At 38.5% G+C, this 10,727-nt stretch overlaps 1 pseudogene; it reads left to right on the top strand.

Moving 5' to 3' along the window:
• Window positions 1-8,340: 8,340 nt before the first annotated feature.
• Window positions 8,341-10,512, top strand: LOC149285255 (fidgetin pseudogene; annotated as a pseudogene).
• Window positions 10,513-10,727: the final 215 nt, after the last annotated feature.

The raw sequence follows: 10,727 nt of genomic DNA, 5'->3' as shown, positions 1-10,727 counted from the left end.
CATTTTACAATTGGTATTGTAGTTGTGAAATGGCTACCCCAGTATCACACCAAGAAAAAAAAGCTTTTTTTTATAGGTGCAGCTGCTGTCCACTGTGGGATGAAGAAGCCTGCCGTATGATGTCAATTCTTTAACAGTATTCAGCAAATATTTGTGCTTTTAATTTTTCCCTTGCATACTGCGCACGATTACCCCCCCAATAAACCGTTGATCTTTTGAAAAGCTCATGTTGCGTTAAGTGAAAAAAAAAATCTTCAACAAAAGATCAGTTTGGGACGCTGCTGAATAGATTAACAAGATTTCCATAATTAGGGGCTAAAACGAACAATGGGATCCTCCCCTCCCCACCTTCCATTGCTCCTTTGTCTCCAACAGTATATAATGGGCAGGCAATGAGGGTGGGAATTTGCCGAACCATTTGGTCGCTGGACAGTCCTTTTCTCACGCAGTCAGGTCAAGAACTGAAACATCTGTCCTATTTCTGGAGCTTTGATAACTCTCTCCCACCTGTTCTTCTACTTATTTTGTATATGCAATGGTTACTATTCGTATTCCTTCCCTTTTTTGTCACTCAAGTTATGTGATGTTTGATATTATAGATTGCGGTAGAGTATGCAGAGTAATGTGTGCAGTACACACTTTGCTTTATACATGTTCCAATTTTGGATGCGGTATCTAATGTAGTATGTCTTTTGCCTACTTTCAGGTGTACATTGCTGACAGTGGGGTAATTATGACGTAAAGATTTTGGGCCCCTGCCTTTTTTTTTTCTCTTGAGCGATTCTATAACACTTTCTTTGGTGCATACCTATCCATCGCCCTCCCCTTGGTAGGTGTTCCTACCACTTGGGAGGGCAAAACCACACATGCACATGTTTTGAGCTGATGTCAACCATGCACGAAGGAGATTAAACATAATGCAGGCAATACCCCAGAGCCTGGGACTGCCTCGGGCAATCCAAACACACAGCCTTAAGTAACCGATTTGGTATCTTTACTTAACAGTGTTCCACAATATAAAGAACTTTTTATCCAAAGGTGGGTGTCTTCCTGTGCTAGGGTTATGAATCCAGTCCCTTTTTGTGAATGCGTGGAGGGCAGGAGTTCGTAGTGCGCTTTGACCATGTTGTACTGTATTACTTGGCTTGCCATCTGCCTTGCTTCCAATGGATGTACCTACAAGTACTGACCCCACTCACTGGTGATTCTTCTTACATCATCTTTAGGTTGATTTTAGTTTTGAGGTTGGGCATAATGCCCTCAGCTTCTGTTTCCAAGCATCTTACCCGATCATGGGTGTTTTCCATTCACAGACCACAAATTGGAAAAAACTGGAAAGTATTAATAATAGCAGAGTTCCTTCATTGAGAGCTGTATAGTGTGTTTATTCACCTTCTTTTCACATTAAAAACCAGACCAATTCTAATAATACATAAAACAATGCAGGTATTTTAGCTAGTAATATTTTATTTGTAGTGTTATCTAAGGTAACATGTGTTGTACACAAAAAACTTTAGCTACAGTTGCTTTTCAAAAAGATGAAATACGTTATTAAAGGGGACAGATTTAAACACGTAGAATTAATTAAGAATAGTGTCTATTTATAATTTATTTCCCTTTTGTAGAAAGGTGTTCTGTGAAGCTGACTAAATGTAGCATTGCAAACATCATTACTAAGACCCACACCCTTCCCAGAAATAATCAAAATTAGCTTATTCATACTTTTTCCAGGAAAGCTTATCTGTCATTTGTGACATAAAAGGAGGTTTAAAAATCTTCTTTTGATGTTTGCTCTACTTTTCCCACTTCTCATTAAAATTGCACAGCCCCTACACCTTTATTTTTGCTGTTTTCTGTTGGAATAATTCTTAATTCCTTGTTTGTTCAGGGCCCTCCTCGCCTTTTCCTTCAGTAAGTCTACATTGTCCTATGTGCCCATTGTACAGCACTGCAGAATATCGTGGCCCTACATAAATCATCTATACGTTTTAAAATCCTGTGTAGGGGGCACAATCAACTCTAATAACTATATATATATATCTATATATATATATATATATCTATATATATATATAGATATATATATAGCAATACAAAACGCTAAATTTAAAACAATTTAAGATCATTCAGTCACTTTTTTATACTTGGACACCACTCTTCTGCAAGGTTTCAGTTGCTCCTTATCGTGATTGTTAGATCCCATATATTTATTTTTATTCCGCCTCCGGTTTATATGGTTAATGCACTTACACCATTAAATGGACAATGGCACAAAGGCTTACTATACTTTGATATGATGAATGGCAATCCATTGGAGGTGAAGTGCAGTAGCAGTTCGGGCTAGTATGGGCTTTTTAAAGGTTGTTTTGTAGAAAGGGTATTATTATTTGGTTCTTTAAAAAAATGACCTTGATTAAATATAGAATACAGTGAGATGTGAGAAAAAAAGACGGTTCTTGCTTGAGAAGTGTTGTTAGAAGTTAGAAATACAGCAAAATGACCCCCAATAATTGCTAAGGTCCATGTTTCTATCCAGCTACCTGTCTATAGTGTGGATGTAATTATAGTCTCCTATCCCTCTAAGGATAAATTTAGTGTCCATTTTCTAAAGTATCATTACCCAGAATCCTTGGTACATTGGCTCTTGATCTAGCTTAGCTGGCTTTTTAAGAGCTCCTTTCATCTTTGAATGATGATGTCATTTGTGAACTGTGAAAAGTTTTCAGAAAATTGCACAAAAAAGCCTGGCAAAAAAAGATGGTGAATGGATGAGCTAAACAAAAACTTTGTAATTCTAGCAGGCAGCCAACAGAAAATTGTGTGAAATATGTTGTCTAGGGTGGTCCTTGTGTAAGAGATACCAGTGCCCATGATTGCATATCCATGTCAAATCAATACAACACAATGTTTACAAGGGAAGCACTAAAACTGATGTAATCTATCATAGGTGGTGGTTTTGCTGAACCAAACAGCAGAGGACTGGTCTCTATAATTACATTTTCTGCAAGTATATTTGTAACCGTCAAAAATATTAGAAGTTCTCCCTTGCCTATATTTGAATCTACAAGTTAAGATTGAGATGTCTGTTTAAAGATCCCAGAAGGTCTTGCGGACTGCTCCTAATGATAATATCAAGCCATAGTGAACCCATGACATTGAAAGTCAGAGGTCGTTAAGAATTAAATTGTTTACGTAAAGTTTCAGAGAGAAACTTCTTCATTAACCTTTGATGACGTTGGATCTAATTTTGATTTTAAGGTCTAGGGAACTTGGCATGCATGCATTAGTTGTACCGGTAACAGAGTGACTTGTTTTGAGCAATAGTGCATAGAAATCGGGGTATTGGTGTTTCTCGTGTATAGTTTGGTGTAGTCCTTTGTATTATTATTATTTGTATTAATATTTATTGTTTTATATAGCGTCATCATATTCCACAGCACTGTACAATTGGGTAAAGAGGACATAGCAAGTAATATATAACAAATCTTACAGGGACCTGAAGATGTGGGTTATCTGTAATAAACTGGGGCTCCGATATCTCATTCTGTGTTATGTTTTTCTATAGAAAACACAAGCAACAGCTAATCAGGGGTTTTACAATAAGCCACCATATAAATGACTTGCGTTGAATTCTTGTTTTTCTCTTACGCAGCTCCGGGATTTTTTTGGCAGTTCTCTCTAAAAAGATTTAACTGTGCCTTAAAGCATCAAGTAGAACTTCAGTGGAGAAAACCTGCTCTAATTTTCATGAAAAAAGACCTATTCGGAAGAAACTCTTTGCCATCACTAATAACCGTTTACCTATCTGTGGCACTTCTGATAATGGCATGTAAGCACTGGGCATGTCGGATAAAGCTGCACATAGACGCTGTTTAAATCCTCTTGTGTAGGTTTGATATACAAAATAGAAGCGGTGATGCTGTATAAGTCAATTAAAGCATTAGGTAATCTAATTGTGCCACAGCCACAAAGTAGCTTAAAAGCTGCTATGCAATTGAATAGTCCTCTGGATGTTCCCAGCCCCCACCTCCAATCTGACTATCCCCCATGGTCTTTATGAAAGAGGGGAAAAGACACAGAAGGACAACAATAGTTCTAGTGGGGCCAGCTCATGCAGATGTTGGGAGAGTTGTTAGCTACAGCCTATAGCCACAGGGCAAGGAATACTTTGTGCGTAAAAATCGGGCTGTATGGATGTAATATAATCAACAAAGCCGTGGTGAAGGGGGGGAAGGTTTTTAGCGTCCACTGAAATTTGGAATTTGTTTTGCCCTCAGCAAGTTTTTCAATCTTGTCTCTGTTCATTAGTTAAAGGGGGGGGGAATGATCAGTGGAGAAATTGTGCAATTAAAGTTACTTATCCCGCAGACATTGATGTGTGATTAACATTCCTGCACGCCGCTGTGATTACTTTCTTTGTTCAAAACCTAGAGGAGGGAAGCACTCCAAAAAAAAAAGAAACAAACAAAAATTAAAAATAAGGGCAGGTTTTCCTTGCTAATTAGAATAAAATAAAGTATTTTAATGGTAACGGAACACACAGATCCGTACAGAAGTACCGAATGAGCACTACATTCTTTAAGTACAAATAAGATGTTGAGTATCAATTATATCTATCTGTACATCCATGTATGGATTAACCTTTTCTGTGCCAGGTGATGAACATGCACTTCTGGTGCTTGGTGGGTTAACTTTTGGGATGCCAGAACATCATTAATAATGTTTCTAAAGGTTGTATGACTATGTATTCTCCATGGGTCAGAGCTTCACCACCTTAATTTTAGGTGATGGATAAAAGTGATAGATGTGCCCCATGTGTCCTCATCATAAAATAATGTATATACTTATCTGTAAGTTCTTTACATTTATTAAACCATTCCGTAAAATGCATTCTGTAACAATGACATATATATAAAAAATATGTGTCCTTCTAGCTTTGGCATGTACACCATCCCTTGCGTTGTTCTTCGATTGTTGCAGCTACCTGTGTGTTTAGCAGCCTATGCCGCTAGGCAACCAGTTTGTTTTTTAAGGTTATTGGACTCGTGGTTGAACTATTCACGTCCCAATAATATTTGGCAGCTGCCACGCGCAGAAATACATGTTGTGTTATAGGCTGTTTAATTTTAGTTCAATCAATGTTATGGGTATCATCACGTATTTGGCTGCACTTCACTGATATGTCTGCATTCCAAGCTCTGACGTATGCACATTGACTGATATATTCTCGTCTGCTGTTGAAATTCGGGATAGGAGTCATATAGCCGACCAGGTGCTACAATGATGTCACCCACTGCCCACGGCAGTGTTACGTTCTCCCCTACATAATGCTTCATTCACGCTGTGCATATAACGTATATAATCTTCAAATAGTAAGATCTCAAAAGCCTGGTCCTCCCCTAATATTTATGTCACGTAATATTTTTGTTGACCTCATTCTGTTGTGTTTAGATATATTGTCTTAGGCTTGGTCAATTTTGGTTGAAAAATAATCTTTTTTTAGCTTTGCCTTTCATTTAAGGTTATTCTCCAGCAGCAGTAACTTGCAGCATGCGCAATTTAATTACAAATGTAATTACAAAACTGTAAATGTGCAATACTTAACTAAAATAAAACTGTGTTGGTATTATAGTGTATCCATTTTAAAATGATTTGTATGTAACATCATTAACAGATCTTTGATACTTGTAGTAAGACACATTACGCAGTTATTTTATGCCAAATTAAATGTTCTCCTTGATGTGTATTGACGTGAATATGGAACATGCATTAATATATGAAATGCTGTGATTTGTATTAAATATACATATATGCATCTCTTCTCTCCTCTAGATCTGCGGTTTGCAGCTGACGCCAAAGTATTTGTGATTTAGAATCTGATCGTTTACTTCAGGAAATGCACTTCAATCAGATAAATAAATATTGATTTCATGGGTAAGCATATTTTTCTATACCATTAAGACATGTTAATTATGCATTTGCAAGGATGCAGTTTTGGCAGTTCTTAACTTATTATTAGACTGGTTAAAAGTTTTTTTTTTGTTTTTTTTTAACTTTTTTAAAGCCTTGTAAGCTGGACTTCCCAAGGCCCGTCATAAAAAAATGCAATATATCATAACATACTTTTATTGCAGCTCTGAGCTCCGTAGTTCTGTTGGAATATCCCAGTAGATGGCTACTCCAGTAGCAAGGAGGGCAGGCAGCCATGTATTGTTAGGCCTCTCTATCCCCGGCCGTATACAAGAATATTTTTCCTGAGTGTGTGCTCTGTGATAGAATTTACCTCACACCCTGCTTTAGTGCCAAAGAGTTTTGCGCATTCATCTTCAGGGGCTAGAAGAACCATCAGATTATCACATTGTAGCAGCCATTAAATCACACATTTCCACAGAAATTGGTTGTGGAACAGTATCGACGCAGGTCTTTATCTTTCAAGGTAGCCATATTTGTTGGTCCAGGAGAAATAAAAGATATGTTCTATCTATACATTAAGACTGTTACTGTCTAAATAGGGCCTAGCTAACCCTGTTGACACCTCTACAAATTTACTATGATAAGCTTTTTATCACATGGTGAGATTACAACCTTTTCACACTTCATCAGGCATATGAAATAAATGAACAGCTGCAATCAGCAATGGCTTTTAACTCAAGTGAATATAGCGCATCAAATATATTATTATTATTATTATTTATTTTGCTTCATTTACATTTTAGCTTCTTTTTTGCTGCAGTCTTCTTTGTAGTTCGGTATACTAGGTACCCCAAAATGTTGTGTAAATTAGAACCAACAGACTCATAAAGCTGTTGTATTAACAGGCAGATACATCTTTCATACACAACCCCATCTCTTCTACCAAAAGACTTAATAGTCATTACCATAGCAAATATAGTAACAGCCCAACCAAAGCCGCAATAGCAGTAACTTAAAACATAAAAATGCTATTGTATGTAATGGCAGAAGTAGAAAGAATGAGTAAATGTAAAGTATATGAGTTTCGCATATTTGAGCGTACCAAGCCCTCTAGATTTACTGTTTTTGGTTATGTGTTGTTTTTTGTTTTTTTTTTTAGAGAATTCCTTGTATTAATTGATAATGGCTATTATTCTCACTTTTGGAAAGTTTGCTTTAGCACTATGTCTAAACTGTATGGGCTAATGCTCAAAATGAACTAAACTACGCTAAAGGTTAAAAGGGCTGAGCTGTTAATTTGGTGGTCGGTGATAAGGGACTAGTACAAATAAAAAAGAAAAACTTTAAAGGCGCTGTTCCACCGAATCCTCTAAATGTAACACATTTGTAACTAAAGGCACGGTTACAAATATTATCCTTTACCACTAGTATTTATGGTCTCAGACATACTTATTTAATCCTGTAAAAGTTTGGCTTATTCATAATTTTTGACACTAATCAAGTGACACGAAAGCAAACAGTGATAACTTGTTGCCACAGAAACAGCTTCTTCAAAAAGTGTTTTTTCTTCGAAAAGTTGTTAAATTACATCTAATAAGGATTTTTTGGTTACTATTATTGCAATTATTGGCTGTTTAAAGCAGAACAGCACCTTTACAACAAGAATTTCCCTCTTGCTTTATTATTTATGGCTTTATCTTGCTGATTTAACTATGCATTACACAGGGTAAAATAAGTTGCATGAGAAACTTACTGACCCTGAAAAATGTTTCACCTCAACCTTCACAATATGGTGAATGCACGTAAGGGAACGTGGGGACATAAATGTATCTTTGTACCCCTCTTCTTCCATGATTCCTATTCACAGATAAAGAATGTATGACTGACATTGTCCTGTTCGCTGCATGTTATGATATTCCCTATGGGTCTTGCAAGACCCCATTAGTAGAGTAAGACTTTCATTTAAATTTGCACGCATGCATTGAAGCCATTGAGAGCCATCCCGCTGCCACTATATTGGAAGGCATTCAAAAGAGCCCAGCAGGAACCTTTTAGCGTACATGTAGTTTTACTAACCCGGTGCTTCACAGACTGAAAGTAAATGGTGCAGTCAAACCTTTCAATGCATTTCTTCCCCTCCTATCCAAGGGTCAAAACAACTTTGTCAGGAAGAGTGTTAAAGCATAGCATATCAAACATTGAACCAAAAGATATGTTTATTTGTGTGTATTTTTCATAGGTAGAAATAAAAATAGTCTCTAGTTAATGCACTTTTAAAATGAAAGGAAAAAAAAAAAATATATATATATATACACACAATATATATAGTCTTATGAAGCCAGTTACATTTTCCCTTTATACTATACAGATTGTGAAGGACTACTACTTAATGTAATGTTTTTTTATGTTATTTTAGCTCTCTTGAAGATGCACTGGACACCAGAGCATGCCCAGCCTCTTAACCAGTGGCCAGAACAACACCTTGATGTTTCTTCGACAACTTCCTCCCCAGCCCACAAACCTGACATTTTCAATAGCAGGCAGAGATTAAACTACGCCTGGGCAAATGATGACATATCTGCACTGACTGCTTCAAACCTGTTGAAGAGATATGCAGAGAAATACTCTGGGGTCCTGGACTCACCATATGAGCGACCTACACTAAATACCTACACAGATGGAGCCTTTGGGCCTGTTAATGGACAGAAGGGTGATGTTGAGCCTTGGCAGATGTCACATGGGTCTGATAGCTCGTATGCAGTTAACGCCTTACATGATAGCCTCTCTGGCTCCAAATCAGGCAATGGGCACATTGGACTTGGCAGCCCAACTGTAGCATCTGGTAATATATCAGATCCTATTTATCCTGGTGGTACGTGTGGAGGGCCTAACCCAGGTGGTCTAGTGGGGCCCCAGGATTATACCTCAACTTATAGTGGCACCTACCTTCCGTCAGGTTACTGTAGTCAACCCACCTCAGCACTTCCACCTACGCATCCATCATCTCTGCATAGCTCAGGACTTCAGCCAACGCATGTGTCACCGGCTCTGGTTCATGGTTATAGTTCCTCGGGCACAATTTATAACTACAGTTCAAGCAGTTATCCCTCTCAGCCTACTTATGGAGGAATGCATCCAACACACCCTCCAGGATATCTGCCTTCAGGTATTGCTGCACCCACACCTCTTCCACCACATACTATGTCCTCTAAGCCCCCTGTGGTCCCTGGTTATACTTACCAAAGTTCTAGCTTAGCACCAGTTCCTGTCCCTCCTCTGAGCACAGAGTCAGGCAATTCCCTAAAAAGGAAAGCTTTTGACTTAGCAGCAGCAGAGGAAAGTGAAGGCAGGTATAGAAAATACAGCTATGAGCAACCAAAGTCTACCTCCGATTCTTCCTTTCAGATGTCTGATGGTGTTACAAATGAATGCCGGGGCAATGGATTCAGCCGTAATGGAGACACTCCACAGGTGCCCTTTAAAACTGGAAAACGCCATGCAGAAGACGAGCAAGGAGGAAAGTATAATAGCCAATCAATAAAATCTATGGTCTCGCCAACATATACTGAGGAAGGGCCCCTGAGATCAAGTGAAACATTTGGTAAGTTCACCCCCCCTATAATTAATGGTGAGCGGAGAGGTAATGAACAGGGACATGTTTTTGCACAAAGAATGCTAGTTTCAGGGATGAAACCACCAATATTTTGTAGCCCATCTGAAGATCAGTTAAAAAGTATGGACCCTCTGATTCTGGAACTTGTTAATAATGAAGTTGTTGACTGTGGCCCTCCAGTCCAGTGGACTGATATAGCTGGCCAAGTGTCTGTGAAAGCTGTAATTGAGGAAGAATTAGTGTGGCCTATCCTAAGGCCAGGAGCATACACAGGAGCTAACCGGCCTCCAAAGAGCATTTTACTATTTGGCCCCAAAAGCGCCGGGAAAACTTTGCTAAGTAGGTGCATTGCGACCCAGCTTGGCTCCACACTTTTGAAGCTCAGCAGCACTATGCTTCTTTCTAAGTGGAAGAACGAGAGTGAAAAGATCCTACAGACTGTATTATTCATGGCAAGCTGTCATCAGCCTGCTGTGGTGTTAATCAGCGAGATTGAACTGCTTCTCTCAGTTCACGTAACTGAGGAGAACACTCACCTGCATAATCTTAAATCTCAGCTGCTCTCCTTTATGGATAATATAGCTACCTCTTCTGATGACAGCATCATCTTCATTGGAACCTCACAACGTCCTAATGATCTCGATGAAATTGCTCACCGTAGGTTTGCAAAAAGATTTTACATTTCTCCCCCGGATAATCTAGCTAGAAGGCAGATACTCCACCACACCTTGGCTCAGCAAAACTACTGTCTTAGCGAAAGGGAAATGGCTTTATTGGTCCAGAACACTGAGGGTTATTCAGGAAGTGAACTAATTCAACTTTGCCAACAGGCTGGGGCCAATCATCTCCATGGCATTTCTGGTCAGCTGCAGCCAACGTCCTACAAAGACTTTGAGGGGGCATTCTGTAAACTTCAGGCCAGTACCTCTCAAAAACAATTGGACTTATATGTGGAATGGAATAAAATGTACGGTTCCAGACACTGACAATGGAATTACTTTAATGGGTCGCAATGATGACGCTACACTGGCATTTTTGTTATGAGTGCGTGTTAAGTCTTTGACTTAAGTGAAGACTGAGGGGAAGAAAATTATTTTATTTTCTCTTCAAAACCTAAATGTGACTAGTAGATGCCAAAGGGAAAGGCATCTATTAATATGTGTGTGTGTACATATCTGTACAGATATAACCGCTCCTTCGA

Source organism: Sceloporus occidentalis, unplaced genomic scaffold (assembly GCF_023333645.1).
Source record: "Sceloporus occidentalis isolate IW3139 unplaced genomic scaffold, rSceOcc1.0.p SCAF_82, whole genome shotgun sequence".
Taxonomy (NCBI): domain Eukaryota; kingdom Metazoa; phylum Chordata; class Lepidosauria; order Squamata; family Phrynosomatidae; genus Sceloporus; species Sceloporus occidentalis.
The sequence above is the reverse complement of the archived record's forward strand: the minus strand, read 5'-3'. Positions and strand labels throughout refer to the sequence as shown.